The sequence below is a fragment of the Muscardinus avellanarius genome, assembly GCF_963383645.1.
Source record: "Muscardinus avellanarius genome assembly, chromosome: 12".
NCBI classification, from domain to species: domain Eukaryota; kingdom Metazoa; phylum Chordata; class Mammalia; order Rodentia; family Gliridae; genus Muscardinus; species Muscardinus avellanarius.
Window position 1 is genome coordinate 38613030 of NC_137798.1, and position 22752 is coordinate 38635781.

Below are 22752 nucleotides of genomic sequence, written 5' to 3' on the forward strand. Positions count from 1 at the left end.
TTCACTTGCATGCGCTTTTAGAGAGGGGAACTCCTTCAAAAACACAATGGAACCAAAATAAAGTCCTTATTGTTCATTCTTAACAGAAGCTCTATTTTCTTTTGTAGGGTGGAAATGGTTGACATTAATTATCCTTAGTCATGTGAATATTCTGTGAGTTTTTGCCCCGTATTCGAAAAGAGTTCATGGTGAAATGGCACCAAGTCTGTAGATCCAGGGTTTATCATTCCTATGTTCTAAGGCTCAGCATCTGATTTAATTGCCAAGGATGACTGCATCAGGTGTATGTGTAGGGGGATTTTTCTGACTTGAATTCTACCTTGCAAACTAAGTCTTGGGTGTAATGTGTATACAAATGTAAGTAATTTGAGGGCCAAATTCTATCTCTTCTCTCACAATGAGAATTCTTTATGGTAATGACTGTTACTAGGTATTTATAGGGGCCTTACCTTTTAGTCTGACATGTTAGAATATTATCTGAGCTAGAGATGCTACTAGTATATATTGATAAAGAAAATGGAGAGCAAACAAAGCAATCTGGACAGATGTGCTTGGTAATGGCGATCTTTGTGTATCTCAGTGTTTCACTTTTACCTACTCTTAGTAGGGCTTGAGTCGAGTAAAGGTTATACATTGTAGAAGCTATTGAGCATTTCTGTGAAGTCAGGTATCTATAGGACATAAAAAATTACATTATACAAGTAACACAGGGGACTTTTGGGTTATTAAAAGAGTCTTCCCTGTTGACATTTGTCCATTACTATGCAAATTGCAACTTTTAATATTTCAAGAATTATTATTTATCCTTGTTTTCTGTAGAGCTTATCTACTTCCAAAGATATATTTTATGATTAATGAAGGCATTCAGTTTTTTTTTTTAATTCTCAGTGCAGAATTTCTGGAGAAAATTTTTTTCACATATGCAAATCAAACGTTATGTTTATAAGACAAATGAAATAGAAAAAAATTCAACAAATTTATAAGAAAATACATACCAAAGAAGGAGAAAGAAAGAAGAAGAAAAGTTCTCTGGCTCACGGGAATGCAGAGTGGATTTCTATGAGTATTTCACAAGGATGTTTAGGATTCAGATTCTGAACCTGGATGGCCAGCAGCCTGAGTCCCCATCACGTGTGGGACTGGCTCGGAAGAAGCTATAAAGTTCTATCATGTTATGGGTTGGTGGTCAAGGATGGATTTACACAATCAAGGATATAAATGGCTTTGAGTGAGTCGTTAGTCATAAAGTCCGTGGTTCTTCATGATTGACATGACTTGTCATTCAGACAGACAGCAGTAAGGACATGGAGCTGCTGCCACCCACACAGCAACCTGAGTCCCCATGGATACTGCCGCGAGGACTCTGCACTCCCCGTGCAGAACACTGCGTGCAGCTGGAGTTTGAGAAATTTGGCATCATTTTTACAAAGCTGCAGCCAGAGCTCTAGCTTCACACTGCCCTCTTTCATTTGTATGATCTAGAGAAGAGAATATGAGCAATGGGTTTTCCCGCCTAAGTGTGACTCAGGTTCACACTTGAACCTGTGTTTTGAGAAAAAGGTGGAAATGTTTTCAAGCTATTAACTACAGTTCAGCTTTTAAAAGTCATATTCTAATGAGAAGAAAATATGCCCTTTTCAATTTAAAGTATTTTGGAAGGATGATTGCTTTCCAAAGATTCATAGGTATTTGACACATTCTGGAAAGGCACAGGACACAGCTGATTTCCTTTGGCATCAGGGAAAGTGTGGGAGAAGGGAAAACCTCTGTGTACATCAGTGTATGGTGTCAATGTCAGTGGAGAGGGTGAAGTTTTTGGTTCCACATGACTGCATATAAAGTGTATTTTTAAAATGTGACCTAACTTTAAGGCAAGTCTAGCACCAATCAAAGATTTTTCCATTAAATATTGAGGTTATTTTTAGTGCCTTATTGGGTGTTTTTAATAGTGGCCCAGGTTTTAAAAATCATTTTGAAGGCTAAGGGTGGGTAAGCAAGTTAGTGGTACCCCTGCATAAGGTCCAGTGAAGAGCAGTGTCACAGCGTTGATTGAGTTGGGCTCTGGCTGAGGGTAGTTATGATTTTACTTTTTTTTTTTCCTAAGGTGGAGAAAAGAATGAGGCATGCATTCATGTTTTTCACCTAGGCCAATGGAAGAGTTTTCAGTGATGTAACCCATTAGGCTAGAGAAGCTTTTCTGTGAGCTGCCCCGCGGTGCTGAGACTACGTTATGAATGCTGCACTGTGTCCCTCGCGGAGGGCCTTGCCGGGAAGAGCGCGGTGTGCCTGGGCCCCAGCTATTGAGAAGATGCCAGTCAGGGATGAAAACGCCTTTCATGAAACTATAGCTAACTTCCCTGTGACACATTACCATAAAGCAGAGAGTATTTTTAAAACCAATAGTGTGAAAATACATACAATACTTTATAAATAAAGTCGGAAGGCTTTATTTTAAAGTAGGCAGGTCGAGTGACTAAAAATATACAAATTTGTGTCAGGATTCTTTTGAGTGAATTGGGCTGAGCAGTTTGCCTCCTTTCCCCCTCTCTGCCTGTTCACAGCTCTGATTTCTTTTGCCTTTTGGTTGCAACTACAAAAGATGTCTTCTGAGACAAATGCTGGTGCATGACATCAGGACACAGGAATGCTCAGCCTGGACCAGCGTGCTTAAAGCATCAGCTGCTGCTGCAAAAAAAAAAATGCCACATTTTTTTCAGGATGGATTTAAAAATTAAGAATGACCCATGAGAGTGGGAAGTTAGGTCCAGACCTTCACAGAAGCTTTTATTTCCCTCGATTAGAAATAGACCAAAGTTGGAATCAGTGAGGTAGCATTTTTTTTTCCAAACAGAAAATATGTTGTGATCTTGACAAAACAAGTGATGATAATATCAACAATAAAAAAAGCACCAAGCTGTAAATTTTGGAAAAATTACAAACTTACAAATGTAAAATTAAATAGCAAATCATTATTTTTAGACATTATAGTTCTGTGTAACAAGAATGACATTAAATGAGTGTATGTCAAAAGTATCTGTAATTCCTTTTTGGTTTTATGTTTTTACCAACACTTAAGTTGGAGAATTTTCATAAAATTTTCTGCACTTGGATAAACGCAAATTAATTAAAAACTAAAACATTTTTCTAAGGTTCAAATATAAAAGGAACATGCTTTTTTTTCCTTTTTAGCTGTCAGTATTCTTATAGATAAAGTTAATTACTATTATTAATTTCTTCTCTTAGTTCCACATCAATAGAAGGAGATGGAAGTTCTGGAAAAAAATTAACAAGTGCAATTTTAATAAAACATTAAAATGACAGTACGCAAAATATTCAAATCAGATTTAAGAAGTCATTGACTTGGTGATGTGTTGCCTATTTATATTTAAGAATTATAATATATGTGTACTATAATCCTCCACTAAATTATGGCTTGAAAAATTAATCATTATGTAATATATGGTAAAGCTGTTTACATCAAGTAAAGTAATAATGAAGGGATTTCTGCCTACAGGGAAGGGAAAAATATTAAATACCGAGGAAAAGAAAAACAAAAAGAGGATGGCTGGTTATCCAGGGTGAGTGAGGCCAGCAAGTGCCTGGACCCCGCCCCATGGCAGTTCAGAGTATGCTGAGGCTGTGAGTAGTGAAGGGGAGTGGGGAGAGGAGAGAATTTGCTCACTTCAACTAGATCTCAAAGTCTTGGAATTGACAGAGGCCGGCAAAAAGTGACTTAGGTCTGCTTCTTATTGTGGTTTCTGAAAAGGGGGCCATTAGAAGTGCCAAGGACGCGATGGAACAGGGCACATCTCCTGCTCTGCCCCTGCTATGTGTCTTCTTGGGGGCAAGAACGTAGTTGCTTTAATATTAGAAGAAAATGGGAGAAGTTTATAGAGGTAGAAGGTAAAGCAAATGATGCTGATATGCATCTGAATATGTTTTCCAACTGAACCATGAGTTGAAGACCTTTATTCCTTAATAGTCATTGCCTCTGACTTTACTTCTGAAGGGTTATTTTTGACCCAGGGGCATTCTTCCCCTGTCCTGTACGTCTAACCCTTTTTAAATTTTTTTTTAATAACAAGGTTGCATTAAGTTGTTGAGGCTGGCCTTGAATCTGTAATTTTCCTGTCTCAGCCTCCCAAGCACTGAGATCACAGGCATGGGCCATTGTACTCAGCTCAAATGGATTGTCGCCTTATTACTTGTTTTTACCAGTATGTGCCTACAGTCTTTGTAGGGACATTATAAAACATTTAGGTATTTTATAGTTGTTTTTAGCATGTAGGTTGCTTTGGGAACCACAGAGAATGGAGCCTTTGTAGGAGGGCTGATGATTATATTTACTCCCAAGGGCTGCCTTTTCTACATGTTCATAGCAGACCTTTGCTAGAAGATTCAGATTTCTTTAAGCTTTTATATTTTCAGTAAGAAAAACAAAAAAGTTGTAAAAAGTAATTTCTTTCGGTATGTGATAGCACTTTATAAACAGACACACTGCTTATGTTAACTGTGATTGATTAATAAACAACCAACCAGAGTAGCAAGTTCAGTGGAAACCAAGTAGCTGGACTCAAATCTCTCTTGCTGTCGTCATTGGCACACCACTGATGGCACTGGACTGCTATGCTCTAAAACTTTTCTAAGGTTTACTTAATCTCTCAAAATCTGGTTTGTACTCCCTAGGAAGGCCTTTTTATTTATATTTTCCTCTGTATTTATTTATTCTGTATTTCCAGTTGTAAAACCCATGGCACAACCCCAGAGGAATCTTTCCCATCTCGTCATTCAGCACACACCCATTAGTTGCATCCCATACAGCAGCCACTGTGCAGGGCGCAAGAGACCACTGATGAGACGTCGCACTTTCCATCTGGGATTTCCTAGTCCAAGTGTGTGGAGGGACAGGAACAGAGACAGACATATGTGCAAAGCAAGGGTTGGAAACAGTGTGATGTATCCTGAGGAGGGGACCAGTACTAGATGTCCTGGCAGTAGAGTTGGAGCGTCAGACTTCCTGTGGAGGCTCAGGAGTGGCTGAGCTTGCGGAACTCTTTAAGTCTTGAAAGAGAAGAACTGGAGAGGTGGATAAAGTAGAGAAAGTCATTTTAGGCACAGAGGCAGAAAAGCCGTCCCTACAGAATCTGTACAGTCATTGTGAGTGGACTCCTGTGGTCGTGGGACAGGAAAGGAGATTGGAAAGCTATACTGAATGAAGTCATTAAGACTTATATTTTGTGCAGTGGAGTTTGGTCTTTATTTTCTACTTCCTCTCACAAGGCTTGCAAATTAATTAAATAGAACTATAGAGGACGGCTTGGGAGTGACTTAGTTAGATTTGGATTTTAGAAAGACAGTTTTGTTGGTGATGAGAAAGAGAGAGGAAGGAGACGGGATGAAAGGGAGGAGGTGCCCTTGTAAGGTTACTGCAGTCTTATGGGCAAGAAATGATGCCCCGGTCAAAAGTAGTGTGTGGGGAGCCGGGTGTGGTGGCGCACGCTTGTAATCCCCGTGCTTGGGAGGCAGAGACAGGAGGATCGCGCAGGTTCAAAGCCAGCTGCGTGGGCTGGCTTAGGAGACCCTGTTTCCAAATAAAAATGTAAAAATAGGTCTGGGTGTGTAGCCCACAGGTAGAAGGGCTTCCAGGAACCCCAGTACCACCAAAAAAAAAAAAAAAGTAGTGTGTGGGGGATGGATTGATAAGATAATAATCTACACAGATCAGCTACTGGGATGCTAGGGCTAAGGGGCCATGATAAGCTAAGGTTTTTGATTCAGTAGCTTCTCTCCCCTCCCTTCCTCCCTCTTGTCCTTTTCCCCTTCTTTTCTTCCTGACAGTATTGAACCCCAGCAGTGTTCTATCTTGGATTGTATTTCTCTTCCCTGAAACAGTGAATGCAGGAAAAGGAGAAGACTTGTGCCAGATAATGATGAGGCCTGTTTTGAGTATTTGGAGACTGAGGCCTTCCACTAAAAAGTGAAATGGTAGAAACCCAAAGATTTTCAGACTAATTCCGAATATGAAACTAATTGAATGTATGTGATAAACAAATGCTTGTTGAGTGATTGAATGAATGTGCAGATTAGCCGTCCATTCAGTGCATTTTAAATGGCACTTATTGATTTGCTGTAATTATTTTAAAACCATACAGCACAAAGGGAAGCGTTCTAAGTATTATAAAAGTAAAAAGATAAGTAGCAGAACAATTTATTTTTTTCCTAAAAATTTCCAAATAAGTGAACATGACTATATGTGAGTCTGTATGTACTTAAGAGCTGATGGATCTGAATGTTGCCAACTGCCCCTTCTCCTTCCTGGCTATGTTTGGAATGTCTAATACAGGGAAAGGCCACCAGTGGGGAATCCAGTAGGTAGAAGAACAACTTGAAGATAAGTGACCAAGAAAAAGCTTGAAAACTAAGAGTGAGTATATATTTGAAAAAAATAAAAAGTAGTTGAAAGATTAATCCATTTAGACTGAAAATTTGTTCTTGGTGAAGTTTATTAATGATGGCTTGTCAGAATGAGACAGGTTACAAGATGGTAATATATGGCCCTGTAGAGGTATATGCATGATCATTTTGCAGTTTTTTTTTGAGGGAGATACTAGATTAAACCCAGTAGGTTTTTTTTTTCCTTTAACTCAGAGCTAGACTCCCCCAGCCCTATTTTATTTCTTATTTTGAAACAAGGTCTCACTAAGTTGCTGAGGCTGGTCTTGAACCTGTGATCCTTCTGTCTTAGTATTTCAAGTACTAGGATTATAAGTATTCACCACCACTCCTGGCTAAATTTTATGTTATTGATGCTTTCTCATAAAGCCCATCTAGTTAATTGGACTGTAATTCTAGCAAGATCAGATCTCATGTAAGATGTAATCTGGAGAGTAGGAGTAATGTCAACCTCTCAGACTCCCTTGAAGGGCTTCACTCTGGGAGAATGAAGATTCTCAGTTGGACGGATGCTTGGCCTTTTGGCAAAGATGGCCTTAGCATCTCTAACATGCCATCTGTCTGACCTGGTTTCTCAGCAGCAGGAGCAGCACCTTTCTTTGAAGCAGCACAAGGTGTTGGTGTTTGAGATCCTTTAGTTTTATCCTTGTAACGACAGTGAGACTAAAAGTAGGTAGAATTCTTCCTTCTGGCTTTCATAAGTCATAAAAACACAATACTTATCAACTCAAATGACCAGAAGACAGAAACATCAATGAAAGTGACCTTCCCTTATTACCATACCCACCATGAGTTCAAAGCAAGTTGAGTTATAAACATAATATATCCCATACATTTGGTGCTAACAAGGCTAGTTAAAAATACTGTTGCACCCCTTTTGTGCCTCATACTAAGGTGTTCCTTGAGATGGTACATTGAGTCTGGCAGGCAATGCCTGTTACTTAGCTTGGTCAACTCAGAATCTGACATTGTCAGCGAGGGCAGATCCATCTCTCATGTAGACTCAAATTAACCACATTCATGAGGCTAATATACCCAAATGCCAGATTATTCATTTATAATGAGAAACATGGTCACACAGATGGAATGCTTGTCATAGCAATCCTCAAACATTCTTTTCCAACATGGAGAGCCTGATCACACAGAGAAGGCCTGGTGAACATGGAGTCTGATGGGGGCTGTTGGATGAATCTAGCCCTGATAGCCTGGTGCTACAAACTACACATGACCAGGATCCTTCAAGTAGGCTCACCTGGACTGCTTCTCCTTGGAATGCTGCATAGAAGGACGCATGCATCATCTGTCTCTGTGGCTCTCATTTTTTAAGTAGTTCATGTGGTGAAGGAATTTCTTTCTGAATGTCATGTTCTTTCTTTAGGTCATCAAATAATTGTCAGTCTTGATAACTTAGAAACCATTCTGTTTCTTCTTCTTTTTCTTCTAAGTTGAGGCTTACCTAAAACTTGTGATCCTCCTTCCTTGGCTTTCTGAGTAAGTGGAATTACAGGTGTGCACTACCATGCCAAGTTTTGTTCTGTTTCTTTAAAATGACTTTGCTTATGTCTGTTCTGTTATTGATATAGTAGCAATGTCATAGGTCAGTTTAATCTCCAGGTGTTTGGAGGAGGCTATTGTTTAGCTCCCGAGTATAGGCACTGTCTGGAACTGAGGTAGTTGGGGGATGACAAGCGATAACTGACTCTCTGCTTGTCCCTGGCCTTGAACCACATCTGCCATAAAGTCTAACATGAGACCACCTGGCAGGCAAGCTGCTGTTACTCTTGCTTTAAGAGTATTATATAGAAGAAAGTAAGAAACCAGGGAATACAGTGACCATGTTTTCTGAGCTAAATATCAAAGCAGAAGCTAATTTGGACCTTCATATGAAGACATTGAATGGGAATTATCTATATTAAAAAATTATAAGAAAAATACATAAATTACAATTAAATTCAGGATGAAAGAGAAGAATGCATCGAAGAAGACTGCAAAGTTTCACATAACTAGAAGAATGATTATATTAATAATTAAAATAGGGAAGATTGAGATAAGGAGCTGGTTTGGCAAGGAAAATAGTGGTTTTCTTGAGACAATGCATTTGAATCGATGTTGGTGTATTAAAGTAAAACCGCCCATAGGCCCTTAAGGGAAAAACTGAAGCTTGCATAAGAAGATGGGGAAAGGGATATGGCTTTGCAACTGAACATTCTTAGAGCTTGAGAGCAGAAAGAGTAACAGGCTCCAAGGTGGAAATAAAAAATGTACTTTCAAAGAGGCAGCTGGAGAACAGGTAGAAGATCCAAGGAGGTGAGGAATTCTAGAGGAAAATGAAATAAAACTTGTGTTTCATGTAGGGTCAGAAAAATCTAAACTGGTGAGAAATTTAAGAGAAATTATAAGTAAATACATAAAGTGAAAGATTGGCCACTGAATTTGATGTCATATATGACAAAACAGCCAGTTTGTAACCACTTTGTATTTTTATATTAGTTCAGCTAAGGCATATTTTCCACTTAACAGGCACAAGTGCTGGGCTTCACTGACAGATTGTAGCCTTTATTTCTCAATGTAAAGTAATTATTCTCCCCAATAAATTTTTATGGAACTTAATTCTTAACTTGGACTAAAGCTAACTTTAACTTAATTTTTTAAAAAATGAAGTAAAAGCACTGAAAAATTAAGTATTGTTACATTTTTAAAGACAGAGATATCTTCATGGAAGCTCTGTTAGATATAATCAAGTTTTGATTAATAAAATGGTGGCACTAAAATATCTCTTAGTTCTTTTTGGCATTATTACTTACTCTGTTTAATTAAACATTTTTGTTTACACAAACAGGACCTTAGCTTATCAAAGCCCAGGAGAAATATGAAGAAGAAGATTTTTAAGTCAAATTAATTACTTCTGCCCCAGGGAAAGAGTACCAACAAGTGTACGGAGATACCTTCCTTTGAATCTTTCAAGTTAAAAGGTGATAGAGACTGAGGTGGAGGAAGGGGGCACAGGAATGGACAGGGGACTGTGGTGGGAAGTTATTAATTTTTATACTTGGCAGTACAGTCTTATAGTCTCACATTATGACGTAGGTCGTAGAGATCGTGACATCCGCACACGGTGTTTGGTGAGTTTACCTCTCTCTTCTTTCCCACTCCCCGCACCCCATATAAGATATTGAGATTGGCCTTGGTATTCTCACATCTGTACGTACTGTCGGTAGAAACGTTTCCTTCATTAATTCTTCCTCTCTCTCCTCCTCTCTCACTCCTTATTATTTTGTTTGAAACACTATAATACAAATTTCATGAGCACTATAGACACACAAGTAGTTATATTTGTACTTAATATACTCTTGAGAAAATAAATGTGAGTCCTTGTGGCATGTCATGGTACTGCACTCTTCTGTCAAAACATTCTTGCAAACTGACTTCTGGTATATAATATTAATACCCTGTTAACAAAATTTAAGTTATTACTGCTCACGTGTATCTTTCTGCAAAAAAAAAATCATTACTACAATAACTAAATGTATTAAATCCTTGTCAGTTACAGATTAGAGCACAAAATAATTTTCTCCATTAAATATGTTAATTTAAGTGAACAAAATGAGTTTCTCTGAAGAAAAGCTAATCTTCAATGAAGTTTGCAAGCTAACTGCCTTGTTACTAGGACTTTAAAAAAATGGATCACCATTCGAGCATTTAGAATATGTAAGCACTTAGAGTTCCTCAAATTATGATTCTGTCTCTGGAGCAATTATTAGTTTACTAAAAGAACAAGTAACCCTTGGGAAACATTATATAGCACACAGGAAAGAAAGAGGACTGAGTAGGAAGCGAGACTTTGGGTAACTCAGCACATAGACAGAGTGTGGGTTCCATCCCTAGTTCTGACACTTGCTGTATGTTTGGGATATTGATGTTTTTCAAGTCTCAAATTATCATTTGCAAATTGGAAATAATGCCATACAGAGCTCCTTTAGAACAAAACAAGATGGACTTAAATATGCCATACATAGGAGGCCTCCAGTGTCTGATAATTCTGAGTAAGAGGAATTCTCTTGAACACTTTTATTTTTTATTTATTTATTTATTTTTAATTAATTAATTAATTTATTTATTGGTACTGGGGGTGGAACCCAGAGGCTTCTCTACCTCTGGGCTGTACTCCCAGACCTATTTTATATTTTATTTGAAAACAGGGTCTCACTAAGTTGCTGAGAGCCTCACTAAGTAGCTGAGGCTGGCTTCAAACCTGTGCGATTCTCCTGTCTCAGCCTCCCAAAGGCTGGGATTACAAGCGTGTGCCACCACGCCCGGCTGAACACTTTTGATTAGGGAAAAACTAACCATAAACTGCCATCTAACCTTTCTGGATGAGATAACAAGACGAGATTGGAGATTGGCTTTGATATTCTGACATGTGTATATAATGTCAGTGGAGATGTTTCCTTCATTAATTCTCCCTCTCCCCTCCCTCCCTCACTTCTTATTTTGTTTGAAACACTAGAATACAAATTTATGAGCACTGTAGACTTGCAAGTACTTATATTTGTACCTAATAGACACTATTGAGAAAATAAACATGAGTCCTTGTGCTGCTGCACTCTTCTATCAAAGCAGATTCTTGCAAACTGAGTTCTGAATCGTGCTTTCGGTTCTTACAATCTTAGCCACAGCCCACTTCCCTCCTCTGCTTCTTCCCCTCATGGCCTGGTTCACCTTCACGGAGCGTGTGTTCTCCAAAATGCGCTCCTTGGTCCTCTTCTCCTCTAAGTCCTTCTCTAAGGTGTTGTATTTTACATAACTCCCTCAACTACCCAGTCTGTATTGAGCACCACTAAACTTACAGAGAAGATTAACTTCATTCTGTGACCTCTTAGTGGGCCCGAATGAAAGTCTTTGGGAGATGCTCAGGTCTTTCAGACCAGTCCTTCCAAATCCTTCCTTTCTCTTAGGCTTTCTTCTTGTTCCGTAACCTAGTTAATGGCTGAACTATCCATTCGTTTTCTCAGGCTCAAAGCTTAAGAGTCACGTGTGACTCTTCCTTCTCTGGTATCCCCATCTCTGTGTGCTCTTCATTCTGCATGTCCCTGTTTCCCACGGCCTGGTTCTGGCTCAGATGCCACCATCTTTCATCCAGACCACTGGAATAGCCTCTTAACTGCCTCGTTCTTTTTGTGTTGTGGCCTGCTTAAGCATCTGCACTTGGGGGAAAGTGAAAGGATTCAGCCACTGTGGAAAGTAGTTTTATAGTTTGCCCAAAAGTTCAATATAGAATTTCCATAGGACGCTGCAGTTTCACTCTTAGGTATATATCTGAATGACTTGAAAATGGATACTCAAACAAGTAAACGCATGTTCATACTTACAGCAGCACTAGTCACAATAGCCAGAAGAGGAAAAATGCTCAGAAACCATCGTCAGATGAGTGAGAAAAGAAATTGTGTTTAATACATACCACAAAATATTATTCAGTCATAAAAAAGAATGAAGTACTGATGCATATATCTGTGTGGATGAACTTTGAACATATGCTAACTGAAAGAGGCTAGATTCAAAAAGTCACATATTGTTTGATCACATTTATAAGAAATATTATTATTTTTTTTTTTGGTGGTGGTACTGGGGATAGAATCCAGGGGCCTTTTACCTCCTAGCTACACTTCCAGACCTATTTTATATTTTATTTGGAAACAGGGTCTCTTAAGCCAGCAGAGGCTGGCTTCGAACATGCACAGTCCTCCTCTCTCAGCCTCCCAAGTGCGGGGATTACAAGCGAGCGCCACCACGCCCAGCATAAGAAATATTCATAGAAACAGAACACAGGTTGGTGGCTGCCAAGCCATAGGGGAAGCTGGAAATGGGGAGCCACTGCTTAAATGAGAACAGAGTTTTCTTTTGTGAGTGATGACAGTATTTTGGAAACACATAGTAGAAGTGATTGTGTACCTCATTCAGAAATGTCCCAGGATTGTTCACTATGGAAGGACTGATTTTATATTATGTGAATTTCACCTCAATTTAACCACCACCACCACCACCACCACCTTGCACTGGCTCCCCCTTGTGTACAGAATGAAGCTCCAGGTTCCCCCAGCTTCCTATCTGACCCTCCACAGTCTGGCTGCAGCCTAATTTCCTGTTTTCTGACCGGCTAATACTTCCCCTGTAATGTCTTTCCCACTTACAGGAGGATGATTGGTTTTTCCTAGATACTTGGTATTCTTTTACACTCTCTGCTTTGGCTTATGCTGTTCTTCCTGTCCCCATTCTTGGTAAAGCCCAACCACATCCACATTCTTTGACAGTGCACAGAAGTGCCAGCTGCTCTGTGACACAAGCCCCCCTCTGCCACAAGGCAGTAGTGGCATTTTTGCAAACCCCTCGCTCTCCCGAGCGGGAACCTAGCTGCCTCTCGCTGCACTGGGGGAAGCAGCAGCCTGCTCCTGCTCTGCACTGCGCTGTGTGCTCCCTCAAGGCGCTGCCCTGTCCAGTTAGTGTTTATGTACCTCCTGTCCAGTGCACTGTGAAGAACACAGCAAATACTCAGTTTGCTTTGTTGTTGTTATGGTTTTGTTTGGTCCTTGGGATTAAACCCAGAATGCTCTAACACTAAGTTACACCCCTAGCAATTTTTATTTTTATTTTTGAAATGGAGTCTCACTCAGTTACCATGTGTCGGTTTTGAACCTGCCATCTTTCTGTGTCAGCTTCCCAATATTGGATTACAGGCGTGTCCCACTGAGTCAGGTTCAAAGTTTTCTTTAAACAGTAGTTTTCACTTCTTTGATTATGATTATTGGCTGTGATAAAAAAAATCCAGTTGAACTTTGCTAAACCTTGGTTTTCAAGATGAGCACTGTGAGGAATAAGAGATTATTACAAATGTTACATATCTTGTCTAACACAGTCCACACTTTGTAAGTGATTATCCAGTGCATATTTACCTCCAAGAATTCTTTGGGTTTTTTGTGTGTGGTATTGGGGAATGAATACAGGGGCCCTTTTCTCTGAGCTACATCCCAGCTCTAATTTATTTTTTATACATTTATTGGTGCATTATAGTCTCATATCATAATATAGTTCACACTGACAGTGAGTTTTACCCTGGCTCCCTCCCCACTCCCTCCTTTCCCATACAAGATATTGAGATTGACATTGGTGTTCTTACATATACACATAATGTCAGTGGACGTGTTGCCTTCATTAATTCTTCTCTTTTTCTAGACCACCTCCTTGGCTCCTGGAGTTTCTCCTCCATTATCTGAAGTCCTTCTGGTATCCTGATTACTCCCTAGCTTCTCTATATGAGAGAAAATATGATCCTTCACTTTCTGTGACTGGCTAATATCATTTAACATAATGTTCTCCAGGTCTATTCATTTTCCTGTAAAAGACATAATTTTGTTCTTGATTGCTGAATAGAATACCATTGTGTGTATATCCCACGATTAAGAGTGTCCACAGCCTTTGATGTAAACTACTTTTATTTTGTTATTCATTCATCTGTTGATGGACACATAGGTTGATTCTATAACTTGTCTATTGTGAATTGTGCTTCTAGAAACATGGATATGCATGTATTAATAAAATATTCTGATTTCAGTTCCTTTGGAAATAAGTGATATAGCTGGATCATATGGTGGATCAATTTCCAGTGTTCTGAGGAATCTCCTCACTGATCTCCATAGCAGCTGAATTAATTTGCAACTCCACCAGCAGTGTAGAAGAGTTTCTATTTGTCCATGTTCTTGGTCAGCATTAATTGTTGTCTATATTATTGATGATTACCATTCTAATTGGGGTTAGATGGAATCTTATGGAGCAGTTTTGATTTGTATCTCCTTGATTGCAAATGTTTAACATTTTTCTATATAGTGTTTTTTGTCATTTGTGTTTCTTCTTTTGTGAAGTATCTATTTACTTCAATTGCCCAATTCTAGATTGGGTTATTTGTATTTTTTTTTACTGTTAAGTTTTTTTTAAGTTCTTGTGTGTTCTGAATATTAGTCCTCTATCAGAGAAATAGCTGGCAAAGATTTTCTCTCATTCTGTAGGCTCTCTCTTTAGACTCTTGATGGTTTCTTTTGCTGAACACTTTTTAAGTTAATGCTCTAACATTTATTAATTCTTATTTTACTAAGAGCTTTAGGAGTCTTACTGAGGAAGTTTCCCAGTGCCTATATGTTGGGTTTCACTAAGATGTGGAGGGATTCACTAAATTGCTAAGGTTGGCTGTGAATCTGGGATCCTCCTGTCTCACCCTCTTAAGTACTTGGATTATAGTTGCACACCATTGTGCATTGCATAGCTCCCAAAGTATTTTTATTCCTTTTGATTATATGTGTGTGTGTATATATATAGTTATTTTCTTTGATATTTTGGGAGGGAAACTAAACTCCACCTTTGGTAAAAATGCTCCAAAAATTACACATTTGGGCAGGGAAATATATTGGTGATATATTTTTCTAGTCCTAGTTATCCTTACTGTTACATGATATCTTTTTTAAGTTTGTCTAGCTTATGTTTCTGTTATTTATAATAAAATCCTGAGTAGTATAACTTAGGTTACTACAAGTGCTACATAGATTCTGGGCACTTGCAGAGGAGTAAGATTCAGTCCTTGATCCCAAGACATTTGCAGTGGGTTTGGTTGAAGCAGATAGAAAAGCTTATTGTTTTCATGTAGTGTGATGAATGCCATAATTGGCATATATACAGAATAATCTAGCTCAGGAAGGAGGGAGCTCCTCCCTTTCTTGGGGGGATAGAGGAGGTGGCAGGAGATTGAGTTGACTCTTAAGGGAGTTGTGGGCAACAACATTTATGATATCTTGAGAGTATCCACAGCCTTTGGTGTAAACTACTTTTATCAAATGTTGCCTTGCTCAGACAAGTATAAAACAATTGTGATTGGTTCAAACTTGTTTGCTTGTAGACTCTTATTTTAATGACAGCTGCCCAAATATGATTCACTAAAGAGCTGCTCAGGCTAGGTGTCCACTAACAGGCTAGGATGTCTCTCCCTGATGCATTATATGTGACTGTCTAAATTAACTCTCTGGGCAGCTTATTCCCTAATCACACTGGATAAACAAGGGTGTCACTGCAAGACTATGTATTTATGTTATAGAGACAGATTTTTTGCAAGTGGTTACACATCTGGTGCAAGTATATGAGTAGAAGTTTGAACTTCAATTAGTTGAGTTTATGAAGCACTGACAGTGTAAGGCAATATATGAGGCATGTAGGAAATTACAAAGGAAATAGGAAACACAATCTTTGTTCATATTGAGTTTATAATCTAATGGAACAAATATAAATGGAGATACATGATAACAGATAAAATAAACATAAAAACACAGTCATAACCAGTTACAGATGGATAGAGATATTTGCACAAGTGCTGAGGGGTTGGAAAAATGATTGTGGTGACTATTGTCAGCTGGGGTAAATCAGGAACTGCTTCAATACAGGATGCAGAACTTATGCAGAAATATTAGGGGCAGGGAGGACAAGGCTTAGTGTGGTAGGAACCATTCTAAGAAGTAGAATGAAATAAAAAAAATGGAGTGGGGATGTGTAGGGTATAGATGACAACATGGTTTGTTTGAGTAGCTGAATTTTTTTGCAAGATGGACTTCTTTTGGAAAATAAATCATATTAAGAGTAGGCTAACTGCTGTAACAAACAATTCCTGGTGTCATTGACTGAGTACAGTCAAAGGCCATATTATTTCCATTAGATAGTGTGAGATTCCCCAGGTTCATCTGTCTCTAGTCTATGTAATTTAGGGTCTGAGTTTCTTCCAGCCAAATTCTAGGTTCTAGGAGTTTTCCTATAGGGCCTTTTATTCAGGTGGTAAAAGGGACAGACGACAGAAGATAATCTATGGGAGGTATATATGGCCCATGTCAGAGGCTCCCCTGCCCACATTCCACTGGCCAGAACTTAGTTACGAGGCTGCACCTCTAGGCAAGCGCCTGGCAAAGAGAATGGAAGCTGGTGCTCAGCAGGAAAAGGCGTGGGCTTTGGGAGACACACGGCAGTCTCTTGCTAGCACTTTTATGCTAGTGTCTTATGAATCTAGATTACTTCCTCTGCTCACTTCATTATTCATTATTTCTGTCCTCAATTTCTTCATTTATTATCTTAGCATGATACCGCCAGAACCATCTTTTTCTTGCTTTATATATGAACATGGTGCCTCTGTCTCTTCAGCCTGCTCTTCTCTTTCTTTTTTTCCATCTATGATGCTCTTGTTAGAAACCCTGTCTCCTAACGGGCTTAATAATTCTATATCTAAAATTCTACCCTGAATATTACTACTAGATAAATAACTGCTTTCTTCTTGTTATATTCTCATTCACTAATCCCCTTTTCTCCCTTTTGTGTGAGGATGCATTCCAAATAGCTTAGCATATACTTAAATAATCACTTTTAACCTGTATCTACCTTCTTTCCAGCCTCATGTTCTGACTCGTAAGCACAAAACGCTCATTTTGCACTTCTGGAGCAAGCCTGGCTCACATGAACATGCTGGTGCCTTGTGGCTTTGACTCGTGTGTTCCACTGTCTTCTGTGAGTGCACAGTTCTGTGAAGCCACCTTTTGTTGTGAAAATGTTTAGTGAGCACGTGTTTTGTCTTTCCATATTGATTTTTGAGATCCAGAAAGGCAGCGACCACATTCTACATCTTATAATTTCCAACAGAGCCTAGGCACAAAGTGATTACTCAACAAATACTTGTGGAATAAACAGATTGAATGAAGATGAAGGTACGTAGGTGTGAAGATGATCATTTGGCCAGGAGTTTTCATTTGATTCAAGAGGTAATTGGGAACCATTGATGGCTTCTGAGAACAGGAGTAAAAAATTACTCAGGGGAGAAAATTCTTAGGTTGTGTGTAAGATCCTGGCAAACTGTAAATAGACAAAAACAGAGGTTGGAGATGGTGTTAAAGAAAATGGGTCTGCTTCATTGGGACATAAAATTCCATGGCCCTGTGCCACACAGGATTGGAGAAGGTGGGAGCCTTAAGCTAGAGAAGATTCCTGAAAGGCTTTCTAGTTGAGGCATAGAGAGTGTAAAAGAAATAATAGTATTTATTAATCCTGAAGACCCAAGAGGAAAGGTGGCTCCTGCAGATTCTTTTACCAATGCCATGCTATTGATAACAAATTGAGAATGATCGATGATTGATGATAGCAATGTGTTGACTTAATATGCGTTCAGTTTCATATTGTCATAGGACCTTGAGGTATGTTTCACTGACATTGGCAGGATAACTATATATATATATATATATATATATATATATATATATATATATATATATATGGGGGGGTCTGGGAATGGAATCCAGGGACATTCAACCTCGGAAGTACACCCTCTGCCCTATTTTTTATTCTTTATTTTGAAACAGGGTCTCACTGAGTTGCAAAGAGCCTCACTAATTAGCTGAGGCTGTCCGTGAACCTCAATCCTCCAGTCTCAGCCTCCCAAATGCTGGGATTACAAGTGTGCACCACCATGTCCAGCTGCAGGATCATATTTTTGAAGACCACTTCCTTGTATTTGATCGAGTCCAGACTTTGTTGTGTGGGGTTTGAGACCTTGCACAAGGCATTCAAACTTTCTGTATAATATAAGTTGGTGAGGCTAGAACATTCTTCTGGGGTGGATCCATTTAACGGGTTCTCATGTGGCATGTATCATAGCAATTTCAGAGTTTTAATAAAAATAGTAATTTTATTCACATTTCTGTTTCATTTGGTTGCTCTCTTTAAGACACCAAAATTTCCTTCCTTTTCTTTGCTATAAATATGTTTCAGTATTAGTCCTATTTAATCCCTTTCACCTTTTAACTACATCCACAAAATAAATACTTATCACTTACTGAGAAATTGGAATGTAAGCTCAATTATGCTAAAAACTAATAGGTAATACTAACACACAGTAACAGCTTCTTTTGCGATATATATTCTCTTGGTGATAAAAAAAAAACACATAAGCCCAACAGCCCATTGCTGCAGAAAGAATTTAGCTACAAGTTTATCAATTTGAGCAGGGCAACTGCACGACTAAATGCATGTGAAACTTAACAAATCCCTCGGGGAAGCTGACTGGAAGAATTTTCTAGTCTGTGTCGAGTTACTGAGGTGAGACATGGTGGATTGGACTTAATGCCTTAGGCAAGCACAATCAAATAGAGACAGTTTAAGATTTTTCTGTGTCCATGAAGGGATCTCTGGTAGGTGTCTAAATGAAGCTTTCAGAAAGGAATACAACACCATCATGAGCTCTCTTCCCTGAATATTTGGCAGGTTATTTTGGCTTAGAAGAAATCCAAGTAAGATTTTCATAGTGTAAGCTGGGAAACAGTTGAAAGATTTAAGATTATTATTTGCTTTGTAAGAAAATGGGAAAGTACAAAGCATTTTTCTCTTACATTTTAATTTTCAAGGGGGAAAATTTCAAGAATAGTGAAGAGCACGCATGATTTAATGGAATTACTTTGGGTTATGGAAGTTTGTGATGATGTGGTATTTAAAAATTAACCATTAGAGCCAGGCGTGGTGGCACACGCTTGTAATCCCAGCATTTGGGAGGCTGAAACTGGAGGATTGTGGTTCATGGACAGCCTCAGCTACTTAGTGAGGCCCTCCACAACTTAGTGAGACCCTATTTCAAAATAAAGAATAAAAATACGGCAGGGGATGTGGCTCAGAGGTTAAATGCCCCTGGGTTCCATCCCCAGACCTGCAAAAAAAAAAAAAAAAAAAATTAACCATCAAAACTAGTTTTGAAACTTCACCCATCCTGGCATTTCAGGAGTTTGGTATGGGGGGGCATTGTGGTAAAGTGGATAATTGTGTAGGGTCTGGAGCCCAGTTACCCTGCTTTGAATCCTGGTTATGCTGCTTGTTAACATGTGACTTGGAAAACCGGTTAACTTCAGTTTTCTATTCTGTGAAATAGGGATAATACCATCATTTTTAGAGTTGTATGACTACTGAATGATTTAATAAATGTCAAATACTTAGAATAGGACCTGGCATGTAGCTAGCACTCAGCAAGTGTTAGCTACCCAATTAATTATAAAACACCTTTTAATATTGTTTCTCGATGTTCACTTAGTGCATCTATTTTGGTTACTTGGGAGCACAAGTTACAGAATTGTCTTTCTTTTAACTGCCCAGCACCCACCTGATGGCAATAGAAGAGTACGTTTGAGAGTTGAGTTTCCACCTGCTGAGAAAGTTGGAACCCCAGCTGGACAATGTCTTCTACCTGAACAAGGAGAAAACTTCCTCTGAAATCAGTGCTGGAAAACAGATAGAACCCTAGTTAAGAGGATAGGATCAGGCAGACTGGAGTTGAAAGTGGGGTCGTTCTAGCTTTATAGGCAGTGGAAGTCCTCTGAAAGTTGCCAAAGCAAATGTTCCCTGCACATTACACGGCTATTGGTCTTCAGGGTTCAGAGACCTTGCCTCAGTTTTTCAAATGTTAGCTTCCGCAGTGTCACCGAGGAGTCTCTGTTCTCACTTTAGACCTTTGAATGAGGATATTTCCATTTTTTTTCCCCCTGTAACTTGTCTTCCTGATACTGATTTGTGTCCTTATGATTATGACAAACAGTCTTTGCACAGAAACCCTGCCCCTGACACTCAACCCTCAAGCCTAATAGCCACACTTGGAAGCATATAACTCCTTTCCCCTGACCCGGTTGACTGACCAGAGGCAGGGAGACATTGACATTGACCTTAGACTCTGTATCGTTTACCATTTCCTTCATCTCCTCCAGCTCTCTGGATCTCTGGAGCCCTGCTTGTCTCTGACTCTGTCTATTGATTTTTCCAACCCGGTGCTTCCCCCTTCTCCCTTCAGAACCTTCCTAATCAGGACTCTCAAAGAAGAGCTAGAGAGGAGACCCTGGAGGAGGCAAAGATGAAGGGGGCTGGGCCTAAGGAGAATGAGTGCAGAGTTTGTGATTCAATGTTTGACATTTGGGGGCGGTGCACTTGGTTGTCCTGGGAAAGGGTCCTGGCTCCATCCTGAACCCAAGACTTTGGTAGGAAAAACCAGTTACTTCTTTACCACTCCTCCTCATTCTTTATACACAATAACAGCATCACCACCAAGCTAATGCATTAATTTATTTTTAAGTCGTTGTGGAGAAGAGTGGCAACCATGGGTTATTGCAGCCTGGTCACCTAAGAGACTAAGCAGACAGGTCAGCAAAGAGGTCTCTAAAATGTCTGCCAGCTGTCAATCAGCAAATAACTAGAAGTAATTAGTATTACTATTATTTTTGATCAAACAAACCAAATGGACTAATTTCTCCATTCTTTCTCTCTGTAGGGGAGAATAAAATGGGAATCCAGGCCTTTGTACAACTGTTGGGAGCTTCTTTATACCTTGAATAACATTTCATAATGAGGTATTCTGAAAAACTTTGACATTTACATAGGACAATGGCTGGAAGCCCTACTCCCTTTCAGTACAAGAGTAGCACAACCTGGCAAGTTGAGTCAAAGACATTTAAAATTCTAATAAGCGCAAATTCATCTATGCCTGCTTTGAATCTCCTTATAGCATTATAAATAAGTGGCAGAATCTATTAGCAATTAACTGTGTAAGTACCAGTTCATTATACAAGAGCATAGAGTACATAAGCAAGCTCAAATTATTATTATTTTTTGTTATCCACTAACTCTTGTTTTCCAACTTTAACATAAACTTTGTGGCCTGTGGCAATGCAGAACACTGGAGTTTACAGTGCATCTTGTCTTAGCATGAAGTATTAATTTCAACAAATGGAGTTCTTATAATAAACACCTCCTTTTAATTGTGTATTGTAGGTGCCTTACAATGCGAAGGCTAACAAAGGTTTTAGTAGCATCTAGTGTAACCATCACAGATGCTGGAGAATACAGGGAAGGCCAGAAGCGAGAGCCCATGAATTACGTCACCAGTGGCCTCATCTTATAATTTTATTTCACATATCAAATATTACTAAATTCCACTCAGCCATAATAGGTAAATCATTTCTAAAAAAAAAAAGTGTTATTTTCAAAATGGTGACCTAAATCACAAGTCAGGCCAAATATTAACCTACTATTTATTTATTTACTTACATATTTATTTCTTGGTACTGGGGATTGAACCCAGGGGCACTCTACCTCTGAGCTACACTCCAGCCTTATTATATTTTTTTATTTTGAAGCAGGCTCTTTCTAGGTTTCTGAGAGTCTTGATACATTGCTGAGGCTCTTCTCCAACCTGTGATCCTCCTGTCTCAGCCTACCAAGTACTGGGATTACAGGTCTGTACCACCATGCCGGCTGATAACCTGCTATTTACAGATAATCCCTGACATGATTTACTCAATATCTTTAAAAACTGTGAAGGAGCTGGGCGTGCTGGTGCATGCTTGTAATCCTAGCATTTGGGAGGCAGAGACAGGAGGATCGCTGGTTCACAGACAGCCTCAGCTACTACTTAGTGAGGCCCTTTGCAACTTGGTGAGACCCTGTTTCAAAATAAAGAATAAAAAATAGGGCTTGAGGTATAGCTTGGAAATAGAATGTCCCCCTGGGTTCCATCCCCAGTACCGAAAAAAAAAAAAAACAAAAACAAAACTATGAAGGATCCAAAGGAGATACGATTTATTACATAGTTGTGATTGTGGAATTTAACATAGATAATGTTTTAGTCAGCAGAAATGAGCTTTTTGTTTGCTTTTTAGAAGCACATGACACGACAGGTCTGACACCTTAAATGTCAAGATACTGACTCTTTAACTTGTACTTTATAGAAATAGAAAACTATTTTCTTAAAAAAACATTTTATGTTCTAATGTAAGAGTCCATAAACATTTTTGGTAATAGTAAATGATAAATGTTTTTGGCTTTGTAGGCTGTGTAGTCTCAGTCAAAACATTCCTGTTTTGGAATAAGAGCAGTCAGCTGGTTCCTGGCTCGAATCCCAGTACTTTGGAAGCCAGTACAGGACCAGAGCAGGTTGGAGGCCAGTGCGCAGTAACTTAGGGAGACCTCATTTCAAAATAAAAAATAAAATGCCGGGCTTGGTGGCGCATGCTTGTAATCCCTGCGCTTAGGAGGCAGAGACAGGAGGATTGCGCAGGTTCCAAGCCAGACTTGCTGGTTTAAGAAACCCTGATTCCAAAGTAAAAATATAAAAATAGGTCTGGGAGTGTAGCCCAGAGGTAGAAGGGTTTCCAGGAACCCCAGTACCACACACACACACACACACACACACACACACACACCCCA

The 22752-nt window shown here is 39.1% G+C and overlaps 1 protein-coding gene across 12 annotated transcripts in view; it reads left to right on the forward strand.

Annotated features, from left to right (window-relative positions):
- Positions 1 to 22752, forward strand: part of NPAS3 (neuronal PAS domain protein 3) — a gene marked incomplete at both ends in the record, with an annotated part of 883378 nt that overhangs the window by 44526 nt on the left and 816100 nt on the right. The window lies entirely within an intron of this gene.